Source organism: Aythya ferina, assembly GCF_964211825.1.
Source record: "Aythya ferina genome assembly, chromosome: 22".
NCBI lineage: Eukaryota > Metazoa > Chordata > Aves > Anseriformes > Anatidae > Aythya > Aythya ferina.
The window spans coordinates 7,519,997-7,542,472 of record NC_140320.1 but is presented as its reverse complement, the minus strand read 5'-3'; the positions used below and the strand labels follow the sequence as shown (position 1 = coordinate 7,542,472).

The following is a 22,476-nucleotide window of genomic DNA, read 5'->3' as shown; positions in this document are numbered from 1 at the left end:
GTCTGACAATATTAGGAGGAAAATGTTCACATCATTTTTTTTTCCTTTATTTTTATTTATTTATTTATTTTTCCCTCCTTCTAGAATAAAATATTATACCTGAGAACTAAATTCTCCCCTGGTATCGCTGCAGCTTTGTTTCCAGTATCATACCCAGGATGTGTGTATACATTAAGGTGGTTTTCCCTTTGGACTCATCCAGCTCCAAGGGTTACCCTGAATTACCTGCATGTCCCCCCTCCTCCCTTAACACTTTGGGTGCTGCTCTGTGTTCTGAAAGAAGGATCGTGCCAGGTGTAGGGGAAGAAAGATTATCTCAGCGATTGATTTTTCTTATGTACAAGAAGGTCAGCATGATTTATTTAAAGGAAAAATTTTAAAACAGTGTTGCTTCACTGGTGCTCAGAGGAATGTGGGTGCTCCTGTTTCATTTCATACCTCCAGTTCAGACCAAGTCAGCTGGTAATCAATTTAAGAAAACAAACAAACAAACACTAAGCTGAGCTGCCCTGTTGTAAAGACAAGTGCAACCACAGTAAATGGAGCTGACTCTTTCTGACCTGTATAATGTAACGCTTACTTATGCTTCTTATGCTCCAGAGAAAGAGCATCTGATTTTTTCAGTCACTCATCCATCCCCTGGGCCCACCTGGCCTCTGTCACCAGTGCAACCTGAATCAGTCTGAAAACTGGGCCGCAGGCTACACATGCAGGATGGGCCTGGATATCTTAAAGGAAATTCCTTATCCTGTTACTGGTGTGTTTCTCTTGCTTTGTGCATCCTGACTCCCCTCTCCTGGGCTATCTCACCCCTCACTTCTGCCTCTAGGGCCTGAACTTTCCCCAAACCAAACCCTCTCCTCCTGTGATAAGCTCCCTGTGAGCACTGCTCCCAAGCTCCCAAGGTTTTCTTGTTTGTCAGACCCCATGTGTGGGGCAGAGACAGCAGGCTCAGTTCCCCTCCTGGCGAGTCAATCAGCCTTTCCTTTTCCTCTTGGAGCCTGGTAATCCCAAAAGCTCCGGGCATTGAACATCAAGGAGGAATGCCTGTTGGCTGCAAAAGGCTATTACTTCCGATCCATCCCACCAGCTGCCACTTTGCAGCCCCCCTTTAAAAGCAGACAACAGATGACAAAATTAACATTTGTGCTTCCTTCATCCCCTTCCTGAAATTGGGAGTTTCATTTCTGCAGCTTACTTCTGAAATTAACAAGCCACAGAGCTGCGGACGGGGTTGCTTAGCAATGCCGCACAAAGATGTCTTTGAGGCAGTGCTTAGCTCCAGCACTTCAGCTCAGATGAACCTAATGTTCCTGTCACAAATCGGCTCGTAACTCCTTAAAGCATCACTTTATTGTAAAATTTAAATGTTAAAATTTCAGACACAAGCATCTCATACTTAAAATGACCAGTCATTTTTTTTCTTTAATCTTTGTACTTTAACACCATAAGAGACTGCTCCACAATTTATTCCTTCCACACACATTAAATAACTAAGGCAGCGACACAAGATTACAAATGTATTGACATCATTTTTACCTTTGCTGACCACTACAGCAAATTAAAATCACCTGCTGGTAATAATCCTCCAAACTCAAGGTTTAATAATTCCACAAATTCTGCAACTGGGGTTTTTGGTGGTTGATTCAATTATCCACTAGTAAGCTGATTCAGGAAAGAAAGAAAAAGAAAAGCAATGGCACTGAAGATATAGGAAGGTAAAGAAACATTAAAAACTATGGAGCTGTTGTTCCCTCTATAATCTTTGAATTGATATCTGCCTATGTGGTCAAAATTAGGTTATTAAAGATAACAAGTAATGCAGTCACCCCAAGTGATTCACTTTTTTTGTGGTCATGGAAAAAGCACCAAGACTGAGCAAGCTGTGTAGTCAGATACCCAAGTTATGAAGAGAGGACATCAATGCAAGCTGAAAAGAAACCACCTCTGGAGCAAGGTGTTGTACAACAGCATGCAGCTGCATCAGTCCTGAGGTCTGTGGTGAACGCTTGCTTCAAATGGTGCCATCACAGAGCGCTTTAGAAGAGCAGAATGGGGCCTTGTGACTTGTAATCTAAGCCTAAATTGACAAGACTGAGGGTTGGAGAAAAGGTTTCATTCCCTCAGCTTACCAATGAGGAAAAAAAAAAAAGGAACACTGATGCAAAAGGACTTTTAATACCAGTCCAGGGGCAAGTTCAGCTGGAGGACCCTGGGATGGCTGATTTCAGTCCTTCTTGCTGAGAGATGCTTTCCACTGTCTCAGTGGCTTCTGCTCTTTCATTTTGCTTTTAATTTACATTACACAATTTAACCATTATTATAGCCCCTTCAGGCTATTTATTCTTTGAGGATAAAAGATGAATGGAAGCCGTGTGCGCTGGAGCTGTGACAGCTCGTGAACACTCCCTACTGTTCCTGCTGCTGTACAACAAAGCTAAAGACTTCTCCAGTTTTGGGGCTGCACCTAGAGAGGCCAAAGGGTAGTTCAGCATCTGGGCAAGAGCACGGACACTTGGACACCTACCTGTTCTGTTCTGCTGCTGCTCTTCTTATCCCACCTGTTCTTTATCTATTGTGTCAGGTTAGCAAACTCATCTAACCTTGTAGTTAGCCTGGCTCGGAGCAGAGGTTGGACTAAAGACCTCCAAAGATCCCATCCAGTCTTAATTGGGGTGTGATACAAGAGAGTGTTTAGGCCAGGGCACCTCCAGGCCAGCTTGTTCCTCTGTCAGTTCACAGCAGATCAGGCCTCCGGGGACCTGGTCATCACTCTTGTGGCTTTGCTTGGCTGGCGCCCTCCAAATTTTTTAGCTCTTCAAATGGGAAGAAAGCCAAGCCAATGCCAAGGGCACTTCCTTGACAGGTCTGCTTTCAGTGCCAAGTCCTGCTTAGGATACTAGCTCTAACGGGAAAAAACACCCCAAGAGAGAAGAGCTGTTTGCCATTTCCCCTTCAAATGTATCTAAGAAGCATTAATATGAAAGCCCGTTTTGTTTTCCTCCCCCCTTCCTGTGATATTTAAGCTAATAATATTTCTTGAAGCAAAGAGAAAGGTATTTTAATGGAACATGCTCAGCAGATGGGATTGCAGTGGCTCTAGCTGATCTAATTACTCTCCATCTCTGCCATAGTTCTATGGCATACTTCATAGACTTACGTATTTCTTATAAATCTTGTGATTTTACAGCCCTAAGAAATGAAACAATAACATTAATTGATTTGGAAAGTTGCCCACCAATTGCACTAATAAAGGTAGCAAGTGGCTAGTTGTGTCAGTAAATGAATGCTAAGAGGAACAGAGAAAATTAAAGCCCATAATTTCAACAAGAGCCACTTAACTCTTACAAATCAGCGTTATCCCCACTGCTTCTGACCAGAAGACATCCTCAGAAATCAGACTCAAATGCTCTAGATGGTTAATTTCAGGAGGGATTGATAAACCAGGGAATTTTTGTACCAGCAGTTCTGCCCCTGAAAACAACAGATGCAAGTGAAGAATACAAAGGGGAAAAAAGAACTGAAATAAAAAGGCTGTTTTGATGAGTAGTCCTCAGAAAACCAAGAGCAAATTTCTGAGTGGGGTTACTTGGCCCATGTGCTCAGCACAGAGCATCACTTGATGCCTGGGCTGACTGTACATCTCACAAGACCCTTATGCTCTCTATCAGCTTTGTCTTTTCTTCTTCAATTAAAAAGGAACATACACTCTATGTCCATGCCACAACTGCAGTAACCCAGGTGCTTGCTTTGTGAGCAGACAGCCCCCAAACTGTGCTTTGCCCAGCACCTAGCCATCCCCAGGAGAGCGAGCGGCAACTGGGGGCCAGGAACCATTTACAGGGGAAAATCACCTCTGTATTGCTCAGCCCCATGGCACTGAGGGTTTCTGGTCCAGGGGAGGCTGCCAGCACTGAGCCAGAAGTGTTGTCCCATCCGTCTGGGGCAGCTGCTGTGAAGCAGATTGCAGTTGCTGGGCTCCGTAATTGATTTATTTCTCCTCAGCATGTTTCAGGGAGGCTGACAGTGAAGTTCTGGGCTGTGAGGGGAATCTGCTGTCCCCCTTGACAACTGACATGATGGAGAAAATTGCCATGTCACCACTTATTAGGGACAGCATATTTAATCACTACGAGGAAGGACTGAGATGGGCCCCGGGCAGGTCCCAGGCCTATGACCAGAGGAGCTGGGATTCCCTTGGAGTTGGTGGGCCCGGGGTGGGTGATGGGCTTTTTGAGAGAAGCTCAGCACCCAGGGGGTCTGCTGGGCCCCATGGGCTGCCCCAGCCCATTCTCATGCTTGACCTGTCCCTCACCTCCCCTTGCCAAGAGACGCAAGGAATAATGTGCTCCTTTCTGTGACGGTGCCTTGACATTCCTGCCTGTGCACAAGGGATGAGATCACAGGGGGGCCTAGTGGAGAACAATTCCTTTTCTTCCTAATTAGAAAGCATCCCCATCTCTCACCCCAACTGGGTGAGAAATCTCTTGCCGGTGCTTGCAAAGCCCCTTTCACAAATTGTTTTTAGGGCCACTTAAAGCACTGAAGTAAACTGGCTTCAGCTGCAGGCTCTGTGCCAGCATTTGAGTGACCGTGAAGGCATCGCCTCTCTGTTCATCAGACCCTGTCACCCACCATCACCCTCTTCCAGTAAGTTAGACCCTAGTGCCTCCATGTGCTCTCTCCTCTCTCTATTAGACAGACAGCACTTTAGAGACAGGGCTGTTTTTTCCTAAGGGGCCAAATAGCACATTGAAGTCTGCAGCTCAATTAGGCCAAGGAAGAGTTGCTGTAGCAATACATTAACTTCCCACCTGGCTGGTACTGTGGATATCTGCAATACCGATCAGTAACAGCACATAAATCTGTATTGGCCACAGAGACCCTCAACAGATGAGCAACAGGGATGTGTTTGCACTGCTGGAGACAGCTGTCAACGAGATACCTGGTTTTACTTTCCCTGCCCCTTGTATCTTATCTCTTTTTGCTTGTGCCGCAGGACTCCCCAGGACAATGCATCCAATATTCTTGTTCTTTCAGACCCAGCCTGCAGAAAGGAATAATCACCAGCAACAGACCAAACAAATTCAGGGGAACCTTTAGTGCTGGGAAGTGACATTAACAATCTTTGCCATTAGCAGAGGATGACTCCTCTAGGAAGACCAGCAGCAGGCTCAGTGCTGACAGTCAGATATTATATCTGTGGTGAGGAGAGAGCTTTAAAAATACAGATTGCTCTGGGAAGAAATATTTGCATAAATATTTTACTTCTAGCTGATATCACTTCTCCCCAACTCCAGCCGTGCCTGGGAAATGAAACAAGCTTTTTTGTATGCTATGCACAGCCAAGGTAATGGGAGATTTTCTGCTCTAAATGGAGATAGTAGAACCATATTCGGCAGCTGAAAAATTGCCTCTCACTTTCCTGCAGCCAGTTTCACTATCACAGTTCTCATACAGGGAGGGTGTGTTTGTACAGGGAAATAATCTCTCTCACCAGAAAAGTGTGACAGCACTTTAAGCATCAGGCCTGCAAGGACAGTAATCTCGTAGGTAAGAGAAGTGCAATACAACATCATAAATGCAGATTCATATTAAGAAGAAGCAACTAATCCAACAAATTCTAACGCTGTATTTTTACAAAGACCATTCTTTTTTTTCTAGTTTATTTTTCTTTTCTTTTCCTTGGACTCGGTTTGAATCCTTTGAAAAGAGCTTAGATGATTGCAGGTGATTCTCTGCAGACAAAAGCAATGATAGACTTCTCAGTACTTATATTTTCACATGTACAACTGACAGAGCAGATTGCCCTGTTGTAGCTGATATAGTTCTAAAATCCTTCCAGGTATTGTGTTTTTGAAGAAGCCATTACAAAAACTGTCATTTATATTTTGTATTTGTTTGGGTTCCAGTTCTTTCCTTTCTCAGGATTTTTTTTTTTTTTTTAGCCATTTCAATTTTTGTTTTTTTTTTTTTTTTTGAACTTGCATATATTTTAATTACAGTAAAAATGGTAATGACACACAAGTGTTCACACCAACAGCTGCTAACCAGCTTGCAGCAATAACTCCCAGTGATCCACCTAAAGAGGAAAAATGCAGTAGGTTGTGGGTTGTGCCTTTACACTGAAATATGATGAGAACTTTGTCTAATGGTCTCCCATTTTATTTCTTCAGTCCAGCCTGGTATTCATACCCTTAGGATGGGCTGGGGCTGAATGTTATCCTCACAGAGAAACCTCAGTTGTCACAGCCTGTTATCTGGGAAGCAAAGAGACCAATAACTGGAAGTTCTGCACCACCATGTTAAATTACTCAGTGCTACATAAATATGACAAGGGAAATGCAAGGGAATTATAATCAATATGCCAACATACCTACTGTCATTTGAGGCTGCTCAGGCTGGCTTTATATCTTCTGCTACAGTCACTCCGAAGTCTTCTCTCAGTGCAAGAGTATAATCACACAGCATCAATAACATATTAATATATTCCTGTGTACAAAGCAGCTTTTAATAATTACCCCAAACCTTAATTTGCTGAGACTCAATTACACTAGCAGCTCATTGACATTGTTAAGGTTAATAACTCAGTGATTCATAAGACAGGACACATTACAAATCAAATTGATTGTAGTAATTGCGGCATTGAACCATATGAACAACAGACGACGTTATATTTATCAACACTGGAGCAACAACATTCCCTGACACCCAAGTCGTGTGGGAGAACTGCAGTGGTACACAGCACACTGCTTTAAGCAGACTCTCTTACAGTAAAGCTCCAGCAGCTTTGAAAATGGGATTCTTCCCTACATGGCAAATTTCACAGCCCGGCTCCTATCTCTGTGCAGGGAGACCCAGATCCTGAATCTCAGCTGTAGTGTCCCAGGGAATTAAAATCTAGACCCTAAGAATATGTATCAAGACCTGTCTGTTGTGCTGTTGCAGAGTTTAGGAGAAGCCAGGCAGATATCTCTGGTGGGCTAAGAAATGGTGATTTCTGGCCTGCCAAGCCTGGCTGTGTTAGGGACCTGCTGCAACAGATTGCTCGGTGGGAGAATCACTCTGATTACCACTGGAGTTACCCTGGCACTGGCCTGACCCTTTGCTCTTACGGTGCCCTTCTTGAACATTTCTGCTTTTCCTCTGCATAGTTGGAGTGAGACAGGACTGCTCTTCCTCGCCATCACCATCACGGAGTAAAGGAGTGATGTTTTTATGTATGTGTTGAAGTGACTTCTCAAATGAATCTTAATCACATGGGCTAATTAGAGTCTGTGTTTGTTAATCAAATGTGAATAGCGGTCTGATTTCTCTATTTGGATAAATGTTGTCTGGAAAACCTCTTGGCAGATGGGCAAATGTTTGCTACCCAGAAGTCTAAGTGGGCATTTTAGCAGGTTGGAAACATCATTTCACAGCTAATTGGGAAAAAATGAAAACAGCAATTCTAGTGTCCACCATAGGATCCCAGACACTTTCCCAAGCACAATGGGAGCCAGTGAAGTATTGTGCATTTGGTAGTCCTGGTTTCTCCTTGGACCAGCTGGAAAGACCTGTGCTAAGCCAACACACGACTGCCCAGCTCTCTCTCCACCACGAAGTAAATCAGAGTGAGATTTCATTGTCTCAATGCAACCTGGCCTATTCCCCTCTCAAGTTGATAAGATCCAAGTTAAAGATGCCAAAAGCCTTCACTTGGGAAAGCAGGTGCAAACAGAAGCTGATGTGTCCAACCAAACTTGTATCCAAGTTTATAATCCTCAAGGAATGAAAGTAAGAAGCCAGGTATGTTTAGCCTTAGCATGTCCTCAGGACTCTTGCTGGGGGAGCAAATGATGACAGTGCTTTCTCTTCTGCCAAGCTGTCCCTTCCCCCTCACCTTCATGGGTCTCATCTGGTGCACTAGAGCACAGCACCATGCAGGGACATCACCATCCTGCTGGCTCCTACAGTGAAGAGTTGGCAGCTGAAACTAGAATGCGATTTGGAGTGTGTTTGGGTTCCCTTCCGCTGTCAAGAATTACCCTGAAGAGTACTTAAATATCTCTCTTAATGATTGCTCTAAGTTACATGCTACCGATATTCCTAGCACTTCCTCTGCCAGATAAAGTGCTAAATATCCTGATTTTATCGTGCATACCTATGGATTACGAATAGATCTTATTAACTGCTCAGAACTGACACATCTATTTGAATAAAGGGGCTCATTTCTTTGCAGGCAGTAGAACAATCTTCCAGTTATGCTAATAAATATAGGCATTTGCATAAATGTAATCAGATGTTGAGTCTTACTGCATATGTAGCCCTGCATTAAGTGCTTGGCTCTTGTGTGCTTGAAAGATTTGCTCCTGCACTGAGGCTTCAAGGAGAGGAAACAGCTACTGAATGTTTGGATGCAGCAGGGTCTGGGAAAGAAAAAGGTGAGAGTTTGTCCTTCCAGAAGTCAGTCTCCATTGTATCATAGATTGTATAAAATATTATATATTGTATTGCAGATAATAAGAGAAAGGAATTCTCTGTGTTGTCTGGAAGAGCTCTGATTGTGCTAGACTAGCCCTTTTGATGAATAATGTACCAAGGCATATTACAGCTTTGTACTTTGGTAAAATATGTGAATGCAGTACCCCAAAAACGTGTGGCATCTGGCACTGCCACGTGCTGTTGCTGTAAGTGCAGGAGAAAACAGGAGGGGAAAGTTCCAGCCTATGTGTAACTGACGGTGAATAACCATTTTTCTTCACCTTCAACTAGATAAAGAAACAAACAAAACATTCTGCAAATCGGGAGAGAAACATCTTAAATGCTGGAGGGACTTGGTGACCATGCCCCCTGATCTTCTGCACAACACAAAGGGATTTTGTGTCTTAAAGAGCTCTGCACAAGGTTGAGCTGAAGCAGGGTTTTTTCAGCGCTGGAAAGGACAGAGTTCTTGCAGCCTCCCTTCTTAAGGTGACTTATTGCTGTAATTGCTAGAAAGGTGCAGGTTCTTTCCCAGCTGCAAGAGTATTAATTGCAACCATGTATATCCCTGCTTATCTGCACACTATTGCTGCTTCCCTCCCATTCCACTGTGCTCTTTACCCTCCAACGGTACTGAATTCTCTTTTGGAGGGCAGAAAAGTGCTGTGTTCCCTTTTTAACACATGTGCAAATGCTCAGCAGATGTCTGTTTCCCTGTGTGAAGCCTTATCTGGACTGAAAACTAGGATACATAGTGCTTTAATAAGGGGAAGCTCTCGTTTAGCTTGAGATGCATGCAGTTGGCAGGTGAAGTCAAGGTATACCTTCAAGACAAAAACAGATGCACCCTTCATGCAGACTGAACTGTAAGCCAAATCCCCCCCGTTCCTTAGCTTCAGCTCCCATCTGGACTTCTGGCTCGGAGTTCTGATAATGAGTCCTTTCTCTCTTGCTCTTCCCTCCTTGCTCGCCGAGGAGGGGCTTGGAACACCAGGCTGTGAATGCAAGGGCTTATGCAAAGTATATGCAGGTCTTCAGGCAAAACAGTCTGAGAGCTATTATTTATTCATTTGAATAACTCTCTCCATACATTTCTAAATGCTTCAGAGGCAAAACATCACTACAGGTTCACCGGGGCGCTAGCTAGGGACTCTTCATGCATTTTCAAACCATTATTTCTAACTACAGTTTATAAAAGTCTCTTCAAAGAAAAACAACTTCAGGTTCCCCCTCACTTCCCCTTTCCCTTCACCGCTGAGCACCTGGCACTGATGGTGTGCTGCTGTAGGGTTGCACACAGAGTCTTTGCTACTGGGATTGATTAGTTCTCTGTGGAACAAGGAAGAGACTATTTATCTCTGGCAAGGCTTTCTCCTTTTCATTACAAGGTAAGAAAGCTCCCAGGACAGTCTGTAAGTTTGTGCAGGTTGCGTTAGCACCAGAAACCTGGTGGGGATCAGGCCACCAAGCACCCATCAGCCCCCCTGTGGGGTGCAGCCTCTGCTCCCAGCCCAGCTCATCATATTGCAGCTGGGTGTTAGGAGAGAGGAACCTTCCTAGCAGGAACAGTGCTGGGCAGCCCTGAGCAGCCACCAGGAGCTTGGGTGTTCTGGAGGAGAGCAATAGTGCTTGCAGGAAGTGAGCACCAGGAAATAATGTCAGTAGTGCTACGGGAGTGTGAATAATGGGAAAAATTCCACCTCTCTCCTTCTGAGAAGGAGAACCACTTTTCTATCAACTTCTCCTTCTGGGCTCAGTACGGCTCCCAGCTAATAAATATTTCCACTTGCTTCCCTAAAACTAACTTGGCTAGAGACTCTTGCTTCCCCTCAAGTCAGTGGGAGGTTTTCTAGTTAGTCCAATTTTTTCCACTTTTGTTCCTTCCCCTGGTATTAGAACCTTTCCATTTGTATTGAATTCCCCCCTTTATCCCCTTGGGGACTGTTTAACCAAGCTGCCCTGCTTAACTAGAGGTTGCTTTTTTCCTCCACAGCTGAGCCCTCTTAGATGCCAGGAACTTCCCTGAGTGTCTGTTTGCCTGACACCTAAAAATAACTAAAAGCAGCTCCTGGAGCAGAAGCAGCCGTTGTTAGATGCTGCTCCATACTCTTTGGCACCTAGAAGGGTAGGCAGTGCCTCCACCAAGGACAGTGGCTCACCACCGTGCCCAAAATTCCCGAAGGTGCCCCTGCCTGCGTGATGGATTGCCTTTGGTTCACAGCTCTGCCTCGCTGCAGTCTTCTGCCTCTGCTCCCAAAGCAGAGCGAAGAGGGGGAACGTGCCAGCAGTGGGCTTCTGTATGCTGGAAAATTGTGTAACAAAGCTCAGTGTGAGATCTTATAAAAGGGAAGAATTAATTTTTTATTAAAAAATATTTCTGAGCATGTTGACCCACTTGCATTCACACCTCCATGCTTTCAAAGCAAAATCTGAGTATCCAAGAGGCCCAGACAGGATCACCCATGTGCAGCACCGAGCATGAGATGCAGGCTGCTTGGTCCACAGTGTTTCTCCTGGGTTCCTCTTGTCTGATAATAACAGTCTAATTTTTGGGTGGGTTTTATGTCCTTTTTCTCTAGTCTCTCAGATTGGGCTACCATAAAAAAGCATCAGTATTAGCGATGTGATTGCCTTCCTCTTACTGTCAGAGTGCAGAGTCTGCCGCTGGCAGTCACCTGTACTGCTGCCACAGCAGGGGACAGATCTCTTGGGCTTTTTTGACTGAACGGAAGCAGTGTCCTTGCTTATCATTCTTGAAATGCTCACCCCCACATCCCCACTCACACTTCGTTCATCCCACCCTGGGTACTTGTGCCTCACTCCCTGCACACGTTCTGTACCACAGGAGCTGGAGGTGGCCCCCTGCCAGCAGCCTGAGTCAGGGAACAAGGCTGGCAGAAAGCCACCTGCTGCCGCTTCTCACTTCTCCATAAGTTGGTGAGGCAGCTCCAGGAGATGACAGAACTTGTGCACAGCAAACAGAGCCCACAGAGCCATCTCATCAAGCTCGTTGTCTCACTAGGGCGGGAACAGACACACCTGGCAACCCAGTATGCCAAGGTTCAGCCCAGTAGCACAGGCTCCTCCTGATTACAGAAACAATTAAAGCCTGGTGCAGTTTTCATTCCTTGCCATCACGGCCCCAGCACAAGCAAGCCAAGTTCAATATCAGCAGTACTTCCAATCACCCTACCATACCCTCTCCCAGGCTCTGTTAATTTGCCTCGTTATTGGTTGTTTCTCAAATTAAGGTTTCTTCCAGCATGCCCTTCTATAGTCAACCCCTTATAATGACCACACAGCAAGGCCAGAGGCCCTTAGGCATCTACAAGCATTTGCAGTATTTGCTGACTTTTTTCTATCTGCAATTTTTCTATTGTTCCTCCTTTTGCTGGAGGATGATTGTATCTGGGTTTTCCTTATTCCTGATGGTGAAAAGGAGTTTCCTTTACCTAAACAGCTGGTGAGCTCCTGTTTAGTGTAGCAACGTGGTAGGAAAGAGATCCTAAAATCATTGCTATTTAGGATGTGATCTAGGCCTTCTGCATTTAGGCACTCCATGTGGTGTTTGTGGCCGAGGTACCTCATAGGAGGGGTTATGGAAGGCTGTTTAAATCCCACATTAGTAGGGGAGAAGGTTCAGATGAGTTTGTTCCAAGGCGGAAAACTGTTGTCATAAGTATGCCTCACTCAGAAGAACTTACAGGGGACTTTGTATTCTTGGATCCACCCAAGTGACCTGTGGGTGGGCAAAACAAGTATTAGGTGAGGGGAAAATCTGTCCTGACTCTAAAGTCTTTTTTATTTTTAAAGGGCTGTAAATCACTAGGGATGATCAGATGTGGCAGTGGTTTGACACTGGGAAACAAGAAGCATCAGGTAAGGAGAAAATCTCTTTTATGTTTGAGGGTTTTTTAAGAGACTGCAAATCACCAGGGATGCTCAGATGTGGCAGTAGGTTGACCTCATGAGAGAACTGTTTGCTTTTAGGTGCTTGAGATGACTGTCAGTGGGAACGTGCATTACTGCTTTTAACTATTTCTCTTGGTAGGAGAGACGGGGAAGCATGGCTTAGCATGAGGCATCTCTTGCCATCAGTTGTGAAACCTAGTCAGCCTTAGGAGATGCTTTTTGTTGGTGAGGATTCAATATTTCATGATTGATATGGTCTTAGCTTTGCTGTCTTTCTGCTCTGTAAATGCTTGCTCTGGTTAGCTGAGGATGTGTCTATAAGCTGCTGTTTGGAAGGGCAGGCTGGGCTGCTGTCCCTGGGCTCTCCCCAGGACACCTGCCTTGCCTTGCTGGTTGGGGACTGATGTGTAACTGTGCCTGTCTTCGAGAAGTCAAATAGATTTATTTATAGGCTCTTTCTTCCTTTGCTTTTTATGTTGTGGAGAGCTCATGGGATTTCCTCACAAAAGAGTTGGAGTTTGCTTTCTCAGCCAATGTGTTTTCCTACTGCACAAAACCTCTCAATTTAACTGGCCCCCAGATCTAACTTTTCTTCTTTATGGAAACTGTAGTGAAGGATCCTGTTGTCACAGGCCCCATCTGTGATGTATGTCATAGATTTCAAAGCACTTTATGAATCAGATGAGTAGCTCTCTTCCAATTTTACAATTAGCGGTAGAGTAACAAGGTGAGCTCCTCATTTCCCTTTCTTGCACCACTTGCAATGAATCCAGGTCTTCAGTGATTCTATTCAAGCTCCCTCTAAGACAGCTGGAGCAAGCCAAGAATGAGTGCTGTAAAATGATCTGCTTTCAAGCACCTTTGGAGCTTTTTTATTTCCCAAATATAAATTCCTGTTTCTTCACCATCAAAAAATAAATAAAATAGCAGTGTCAGAAGTATCCTTGCACCCTAAACATAAGTCTTGCTTGAAGATCTCCATGAATCTTTACTCAAAAGTAAAGACAGCCTGGAGACTTTTTATTCAGTGGTGGGAAGCTTTTATTTTTTCTGTTAAGCAGCAGGTCTGCATTTGTGTGCTGTATGAAGAAGGGGGGAGGATTACATTTCTTACCCAACGCATGATCATTTAGGGGGAAACCCACAGAAAAATAAAGGAATTGTTAAAAACAAGTTTAGGAATGTGATGGGAAGGCTTCTTACCCCAAGCAGACTTGGGATCTTCTTGCTGCTGGCCTGTAGGGTCAGCTTGTCCAGTGAGGGCTGAAATATGATGCTGGAGAGGTGTTCAGAAGGTAGTGCCTTGGCCAGGGGGTAAATGTGGCTATCAGCTCCCAGATCCTCTATCCGTCACCACTACGAAGCAGATGGCTAGAGAAATAAATCAGAGGCAGAGAAATTCTCTGGGAAAGAACAAGAGGGATTTAATGGGTGTGAACTACCACAGAGCAGCGCAGACAGGGTGCTGTAGGGAAGGGTTGCTGCAGGGAAAGCTGCTCTCAGCCCACTCCTTGGGACTGACAGTTGCTGCAGAACCTCCTGGGTGGTGAGCAGGGACCTCTGCCAGGCTGGTGGGCGAGGAATCTTTCTCCCGCAAACACGAGCGTGGTACCAACCCAAGCTGAGACTGTCAGCGTGCATGTGTTACGGGGGACAGAAGGCGAGGAGAGGAAACCTGCTCCACAGCCCTCCTACAGTGCTGTCTATTCACTCTCTCAAGCCTGTGCTCTATGCAGGCCTACTGTAGGGCCACTGAAAGGTTCAGGGGATTTCCCATTATGGATAGAGCCCAGGGCAGACCTGGCCTCGCTTCCACAAGAGCTGAATTTCCAGCTGCTGCACTGAATCCACTGCAGCTTCCAGTAATATCAGGTCCTTTTAGAAGAGCCCAAGCACCGAGGAATGGTTCTGCTTCCAGGACCCCTCCAGCTCTGACATACAAGCTTATCTCTGGACTGAGTATCTCTGAAGTCTGTATCAGTGTCTTATGTCTAAATGTGCTGCTGAAAATGCTGCCTGCCACTGACACCGCTGTGCCTTGTTGGCTGAGCTTGGGATCTTAAAAGCATTTAGTTCCCCATCACTCCTCACCACAACAACTCTTCCTGTAGCTGCTAAAGGTCAAACAGTAAGTGCAGCATTAACGTATATGAAATAAAAGTAGTCCTGGTCCCCGTGTCTCTACAGAATTCATTTAATACCCAGCCTGATGGAGAGGTAATTTATCCCAGGAATGATGACTGAAAGTTTGGCCATTTGGTACAGTTCCAAGATGCACACAGTACATTTGGCTTGGAATTAATGTAGGAAAGGACTTCTAGACATTTTAACAGGGCAGAACACTTGGAGGAACTGGAAAGTATTCTTGAGAACATTCAATGTCGCCCTAAATTAGACCATAAAAAGTAAGTGCTTTTTAAAAGCAATCGTGCACAGTAGGGTCTGCGTTGTCAGAGCTTCCTGGTGATTTAGAAGTTCTCCTTCCTTGCAACTCCTGTGAAAATATAAGAAATGGGAGTCTGACTGCTGTGAAAAATACCCTTGTCTTTAAATTGTGAGGTAAAGGTTTATATATATATAAATATGATAAACATCTCTAAACCAAAGCCCATAAAACTGGGAGTCTGACAGCGGAGGTGCAGACAGTGAAGCACTGTCATGCAAGAGCAAACCTGGATTTTAAACTTTGTTGTTCCCAGTGATACTGAGTAGGAAGGCTGCTAGTGTTCTGAAAACCTCCCCTGCTTGTGGTCATGGTTCTTGCATTGGAGAACTGTGAGGAACAAGAGGCATCCACATAGCACAGAAGCAGCTTGTTTGTTACTTTTTCTTGTTCTTTTTATGACATTATTTGAGTCACCCTCATATTTGCCACTTGGTTGTTTCCAATGTTTCCTGAGTGCTTGTTTAAAACAATTGTGCCAACATGTGACAGGCCATTTCACTGAAATCAGATGAGACAGGGGTGACACCAATAAAAGTGGTGGAGAACCCTGCCTGAAGACAGCCGAATGCTGTGGCTTGGGTCATCCAGAGGCAGATATCTCTGTAAAGATGCTTAGACTTGATGGACCAAATGGTCTGCTCCCAGCTGAGGACCCTGGCCATGGTGGGGTGCGGGGAGTAGCACTCCTAGGATGCCCAGAACAAGCAGAAATAAAACAGGGCAGCAAAGTGGATCTGATGAAACTGCATAAAACCAATGAAGTGACAGGCATCCAACTGTAATTATTTTTGCTCCATAAACTCCGCATAAGCTGTGAATGGTTATGAATGGAAAGAACAATCTCCTGTGTCTGGTCTAAAAGACCTGAAGAGCACAACAGACTTGTCTCCCAGTCAGCACATTTTGTGCCAGAATACTGGGGCACTAAGTGCCATCTGTGTGATGCTGTTCTTCTCTGAAGAACTGCGGTTTTATCACCACTCTGTGCTTGCTGCTGAATCACAAAATAAAAGCGAATAGCCAGGATCTGTGGTTTTTTGAACACATACAAATTCTGTGCCTGTTTGCTGTGTATTCTTTGTGGCCTATTACGTTCCAGATATGAGTAGAGAGATGCAAAACACACCTCAGTGAGTCCCTTCGTTAGCCCTTAGCTCTCCTTATCACACAAGGTAGATGAAAGAGTTGTCATCCTGTCTGGACCCCTCTTATTAGGATCTGGGGGGGAATGGGAAAGGCAAGCTTGGTTTCTCAATGTTATAAATGATCTGGGAGCTGGAATAAGTGTACATACACAGCCTACAGTAAGATAATGCAATTATCTATCCATTGGAAATTAGGCTAAAAACACAGACATGCTCTTTTGACTGTTTTGTTACCATTCATCTACTTAGACTAATCAGGCTCAATTCTATTTTGTAGTTTTGATAGCACTGCATTTGTGTTTTCTTGATAAAACAATTACTGATCCTGTAGGTCTATCCTGATAGCTTATGTCCTCATCTTATTTCCAGTCTTTCCTCATCTCTCTTGCCTCTAGGCACTTTTCACTACATCTTTCTCAGGTGTTTTACTTATTCCACCCTCTGACTCCTTCACTCACACTTGCTGGCTTGTTTGATCAGATGTGTGCAGCAAAAGCAATCAAAACATTTCCCTGACAGACCAAGAAATTGTAAACATAACTGCAGCTGGAGCCTGCTCTTGCTGCCTGACGGGGCTCTGCTGCACCCAGGTATTTAGGGCAGGAGCCCTGGGCCTCCCTTTATGTCCCCTCTGTTACTTCTTCAGTTATCTCCTGAATCAAAGGCAATCATCAGTAACTATTTATGTGGTTTAACTTCTGCCCAAAATCTCTTGTTTCCCTGCAGAAATAAATGGTGACCACTACAGCCACCTGTCCTCATGCTTTGATGTCAAATAGCAGTTTGTCCTCTGCAGTGGCAGGGCTTTATTGCAATATATTATTACAAGCACATAACTTGCCCTACTGGATGTGGTCACGGCTGCCTAAAGCGCCCTCTCTGGCCAGCATCTCCCCTTGACTGCCACTTATGGGGTCCTCATCCCCTATCCTGGGCTCTGTCCCTAATCGGCTCCCATGTCCCTGCCTCTGGGTCAGCCCCTGCCAGCTGTGGTGCTGCTGCTCCCGGGATGCCAGCGTGACTGGGAGCTGGCCTGTGGGGACAGTGCCAAGGCAAAGCTCAGCAGAGGCTCTGGGGGTTAAGAAAACAATGTGGAGAGAAATTAGTGCAGGGCAGTGAGGCACTGGCCTTTCCCAGAGCCTCAATAAAAGCCCTTTCAGAGCCTTTTAGCCTTCTGTCTGTGGAGGGCTGGGTGATCCTGGGGACAAGATCCCTCCAGTTCTCATCCATACCTTATTGCTGTGGGTCAGCTTAGCATTTGCAAACTTCTCTGAGAATGTGTGCACAGACAAAAATGGAAAAAAATCTTTCTGGTAAATAACGTTGCCTTCCCCATCAAGTGCTCGACAGGGAAGGGGAGGACACAAACACAGCTCAGGAAGGCTTACTCTAATCTCTAATGACACATCAAGGTAGCAGCAAGCAGAGGAGGAGCTCTTAAACAGCCAAGAGCAAAAGAGTGTAGTCATTTTCCATATCTCTAGTATTTTTGTCATGTTGATTAGGCAACTGTTAATTGTTCCAGCAGACTTACAGCTCTCACTGAGTTGGGACCTTTCCTGGCTCAACCTGAGGGTCCTGCTATAGTCTGCATGGAGGCTATGTGGCAGCTCAGCACAGCTGGCAGGTGAACACTTAGGCTTTACATGACAGGGGGGATCTGCAGATACCAGTGGTATTTGAGTATTTGAATGTTTTCCCAAGTGCTGCCTCCTTGCTTGCCTTTTCCAGTGCCAAGAGAGCAGCAGTGCAAGTGCTGTGCAAATCCGGCTGAGCTGGCAAAGCCCTGCTGGTAAATGCACCCTGAGAGGAGGGTGCTCTGGGTCTGGCCTCACTGTTGCTACTTTGGGAAGCCAGTATCAAGGGCACCTAGCATAAACTCTTGCACTTGGAGGGAAAAGTTTCTAGCGGCATGCTGCTGGGTTAGGAAGGGTCCCTGCTGGGGAGGAACTTCATGGCTTTGTTTAACTATGTTGCTGAACTCCATGGCGAAAATCAGTGGGTAAAATCTTCTGACCTGAGCTACTGTAGGTCAGGAGATGAGAACGAAATGATTGCAGTGGCTCTTCTAGCTCAGGGAAAATGACAAAGCAAGAAAGCATCTGACCTCTGCCTTGAGAGCGAGCCAGGGAGAGCTGTAAATACATGCAGGGAAGGACTGCTGTGAGTCCTGGCATGCAGCAAAGCCCTACCACTGACAAGTGGTTTTAACAAGGTGGTGAAGGGTAGGCAGGAACACAGCAATTTGCATACAAAGTATTGGAATCATGAAAAAGTCAAAAGCATAAATTGAGTCTCTCATGGTTTAATCATGAGGGCTGGCAGGACTACAGTATCCCTTACAACAGCAGATGTCTCCCATAGCAGGGCCTTGAAGGATGTCTCCATCAGAGGGATGAAGATGAATTCTGACACCTCAGACAAATCTAGACAGGGTTTTTCCTTTTCCTGCTCCTATTGGCTTTTGTGCACATCTTAAATTAGAATCAGCACTTGTTTCCATATCAGGAACGAGTCCAAGGATGAAGTCAGTGCTTTGTGCCAGCTTTGCAATGTCTCGATTGCAAAAGCTACTCTCTTCCAGGCTTTCTAGATTTCTGGCTCTGGAGCTTTTAACTGGAGGTGAGTGCAGCAGTCCTGTGTGTAATAACCCTTTCTCTATCCATATGGCCAAAAAGCCAAAAAATAATAAATGAAGCACACACAAAAAAATGAACAAGAGATGGACCTGGCAGGGCCCTCTGCTCTGTCCCTCCTGGGGCAGTGCTCATTTGAACACTGTGGGAGGGAGACAAAGGTCAGGCTCTAGGAGGCTGTCCTCAGAAACCACTCCAGAGGAGAGGTCTGCAAACAAATCCCGCTGCTGAAAGGCGGTGATGAGGAGCACGTGCAGTGTTTGTACAGGAGAAAGGTGCAGGAATATGTTCTGAATCGAGGGAAAATGAGTCATGCTTGGGGCTGGATGAGAACAGGAGTTCAGGTCCAATTGAGGGCCTGATATGAGTGATTGGCTCTTCAAAACAAAATCAATCCATACATTGACAAGAACTTAGAAATTGAGATCTCTGTGAAACTGGGCCTCTATTCCAACAGCACAGAATGCAAATTTGATTAAATACAGTCTGCTTTAAAGTGGTGCAGCACCAATTTATGGCTTTCTTTTTCCTGCAGTGTTATCTTTTTAAACCTGAAATGAAGAGCACAGCCCTTAGCAAAGCTTGGTGGGCGAGAGCACTGGACGCAGGTCTATTAATTTTGCTCTCCAAAGAATGATGTGAGTTCAAATCTTTCTTCTGCCACAGTCTAAAATTACCAGGAAGGTGATGTTCCCTGGCCTGTGCTATGCATCACACCCATCCCTGCTGGCACCACCATCCGTTATACAGCTGTGCCTGTCATGGAGGACTCCCAAAGCTGATTCTGCCTTGAGATTTCTCATCCTGGTGAAGGACATAAACCCCAGGACTGAAATACTATTGCAGCACACCTGTGCACTCCCTGCACCCACTCACCCCCACGATGGGGGAGAGGTTCTCTGTTTTTGCAACCTACAATGTTAGAACGTAATGCTGACTTGTTTTACAACCTTTTTTGTCACTTGAGTAAATTAAGTCTCCAATTTTAAAGGGATCACTTCTATTTTTTATTGGATTTTTGTTCAGAGTGCGGAACTCTTCCTGGTTATGGATCTGGGCTTAATTGAAGTTCCACTATCTTGATCTTTTCCAGTTTAATTTTGGTCTGACCTTGATGTTCTTGGGATGTCGTGTCTCAGCTGAAGCTCAGACCAGTGCTGTGAGCTGCACCTACAGAAACACCTTTCTTTTAACACAGGGACACTTCTGGCCACCTGCAGATCAGTTTGCATTCCTTTTAATCTTTATTGCTGAGCAAGATCTAAGCTATCCCATCATGTTATAGATACCTACACTGCAGTCACCCGTGGTGTCTGCAGGGCTTGTGGACAGGATAGCTGGAGGAGTTGAAATTCTGAGGTCAGTTTGGTTGCTGGGCTTAGAGGAGGCACAGACAACCTGGTATGGGGAGAGAGCCAGAATCCTTCAAACAAGCCCTGGTCATTTGTGGCTCCTAAAATACAGCCCAAGTCACTAAACCTGCCCCCTCAGCACGCTTAGCATCTGGAAGTGTTTCAGTGGCATTACCGCAGTTAGGCTGTAAGTGATAAACATCCTGGATGAGGGTCCTCCCACCTCATCAGAGCCTCATAAAGCACGTCAGAATGATAACATTTAACACATTGTGCCCTGTAGTGAGGTGCTCTGCAGAGCTCTTTGTGGAGAGCTCCCATCCTTCACCTCTGTTACACTCCCTGGGGGAGACACTGCTGGTCTGTATGTCCCCATAGAGCCCAGGAGATGCTTCAATACCTGAAAAACCCTGACCTGCAGGTTCAGACACCTCTGGCATCACAATATGGTGAGTGCTGAAGGATCAGCAGGGACATCAGTGCTCTGCAGGGGCCCTCTCCTCCGTCCCTCCCTCCAAAGCCCCTCTTGCACCCAGCTCCACAGGGGTAAGCCAGGGAGGGGCTTTTTCCCGCAGCTGCCCTTTTAGCAGATCTTTTATATTATTTATCGTATTATTTAATGTGAAAGGCCACTTTGGCTCTGGGCTCTGGCAATTAGTGCTAATAGATGATTACACAGCAAAGGCAGTGCATGAAGGCAGCGTTCATTATTTGCGGACATGTGCACCGGGAGATTTATCTGCTGTCTGCCAACCTGCTGCTGATGATGAATGGTTGGGGCCAGCCCCGTGGTGCGGGGCCAGCAGGCAGCTCAGGCTCTGCTCGGCACTTTGGGCAGCCCTTTTGCAGTGCAGCTGTCTTTCACCTGTTACACGCATGTGCACACACAGAGCAATGGGAAGCTTTTACCCAGGCAGAGCAGGATTGCAGATATTTATTCTATATAACGAATGAGGCTACCAATGGCAGTTAGATTTCTGCTCAGTCCTTGCCAGGAGGAGGAGAAGCTGGATTTTCATTTCCCAATGCCTCCCTGCATGCCCCCTTGCCTTCACATCTGTGCTGCTTTTGGCTGTGTGTAGACTGCTCTGCTCTGCAGGTGAGCAGACACCTCCAGCAAGCATCTAGTTGCAGGGACTGGGGTGGTGATGGCCTGCATCTATCCATAGGAACCACCAGGTTCCCCCTTTTACCAGCAAGTGTAAAATGAATGTGATGCTACACGTCCTTCCTGCCCCAGAGAAATATGGCGCCAAGCAGGGAAGCGGTTTGCATATGCTCTCAGGATAAAAATATCCTTCTGCTTGCAGTATTCATCAGTCAGACATTCCTTGGCAACCCAGAATTAAGTCATAAATAACTGAGCCAAATGAAACAAGGCTGTTTATGGCATAGGGTAACTCAGGAAGCACTGAGGGAGAACTTTACTCTGGCAATTCAGTGGGAATGGGATCCTTCTCATTTTCTTGCTGTAGGCAGGTGGATATCACAGGCTCTCCTACTGTGGTTCTGCTTTGGATATTAATATGTGATGGATACAGCAGCAACTGGAAAGAGGATGTCCTGGAGTGGCGATGAGGTTAGGAATTCAAAGGTGGGGTTTACAGTAAGAAATTCAGAGTCCTTCTCTTTCCCATCAGTTTCTCACGCACAGCTTTTGATTCTGGCAAAACAGAGACAGAGTTTGTAGATCATCCTCCAGAATATATCACATGTACAAAGATGAGCAGAAGCAGCATGGTTCTTTTTCCAGTCGGCCATAATCCTTCTGCTCCCATTTTTCCTGCAGAAAAAAGTGTCCAGCAAAGGTAGCCAGATAGTCCCTCAAAAGAACTCTGACCCTGAAGGTGACAAACATGAGCAGAGGTGGCAGCCTGACAGTGCTGAACGGACCCTGGAGCAGCCTTTCTAAGAAGAAAACATCCCGTGCTCAGGACTCTGCCCCCGGATGTTGTGAGGAGGCAGAAATCTAACTCCAGCTGAGCCAGAGCCATGGACCAGCGTTGGCTGGGTTAGATCTGTCTCTGGAACCCAAAGCACCTGGAGCAAGATTTCCCGTCTGCCTGCTTTCATGCCCCAGTGGGGCCGCTCTGCTTTCAGAGTCTTTTCTTCTTACCCCTGGTTCAGGGAGCATCAGCAGGAGCAGATGCTGCATTTCATCCAGGTCAGCCAGGTTCAGCCCTTGATAAGAATACTTCTTGTTTTAACCAAATCTCTGTTCGGTACTACTCCCTTATCAGCTGTTCTAGTAACTATCAGGATACCCTGGTCCTGATGTTCACCTTATCAAACCCCAACACTCCAGCATTTAACTGTTCTAGAATGGTCATGTCCCCTTCCTAAAGAGAGGAGATAAGCACTTTTCATCTTTATAGCTATTCAAATGGGGCTGTATGAGGATGTTGAAGCAATGTCTGTCCCGGTTTTCCGAAGATAATGTGGTTTCTTTCTTATAGGAAGTCATTTGGGAGTTGCACGGATCATTTAATTTTCTTCCTTGATGTTTTGTCCAGGATCTTCTC

General features: G+C 45.5%; 2 long non-coding RNA genes across 2 annotated transcripts; both read left to right on the top strand.

Moving 5' to 3' along the window:
* Positions 1-9,518: 9,518 nt before the first annotated feature.
* On the top strand, positions 9,519-10,761 carry LOC311422464. The gene is made up of 2 exons (XR_014685372.1): positions 9,519-9,851; positions 10,457-10,761. It is a non-coding gene; the product is annotated as an uncharacterized lncRNA (long non-coding RNA).
* Positions 10,762-11,759: 998 nt separating this feature from the next.
* On the top strand, positions 11,760-19,735 carry LOC311422548. The gene is made up of 3 exons (XR_014685408.1): positions 11,760-11,926; positions 12,277-12,342; positions 19,269-19,735. It is a non-coding gene; the product is annotated as an uncharacterized lncRNA (long non-coding RNA).
* Positions 19,736-22,476: the final 2,741 nt, after the last annotated feature.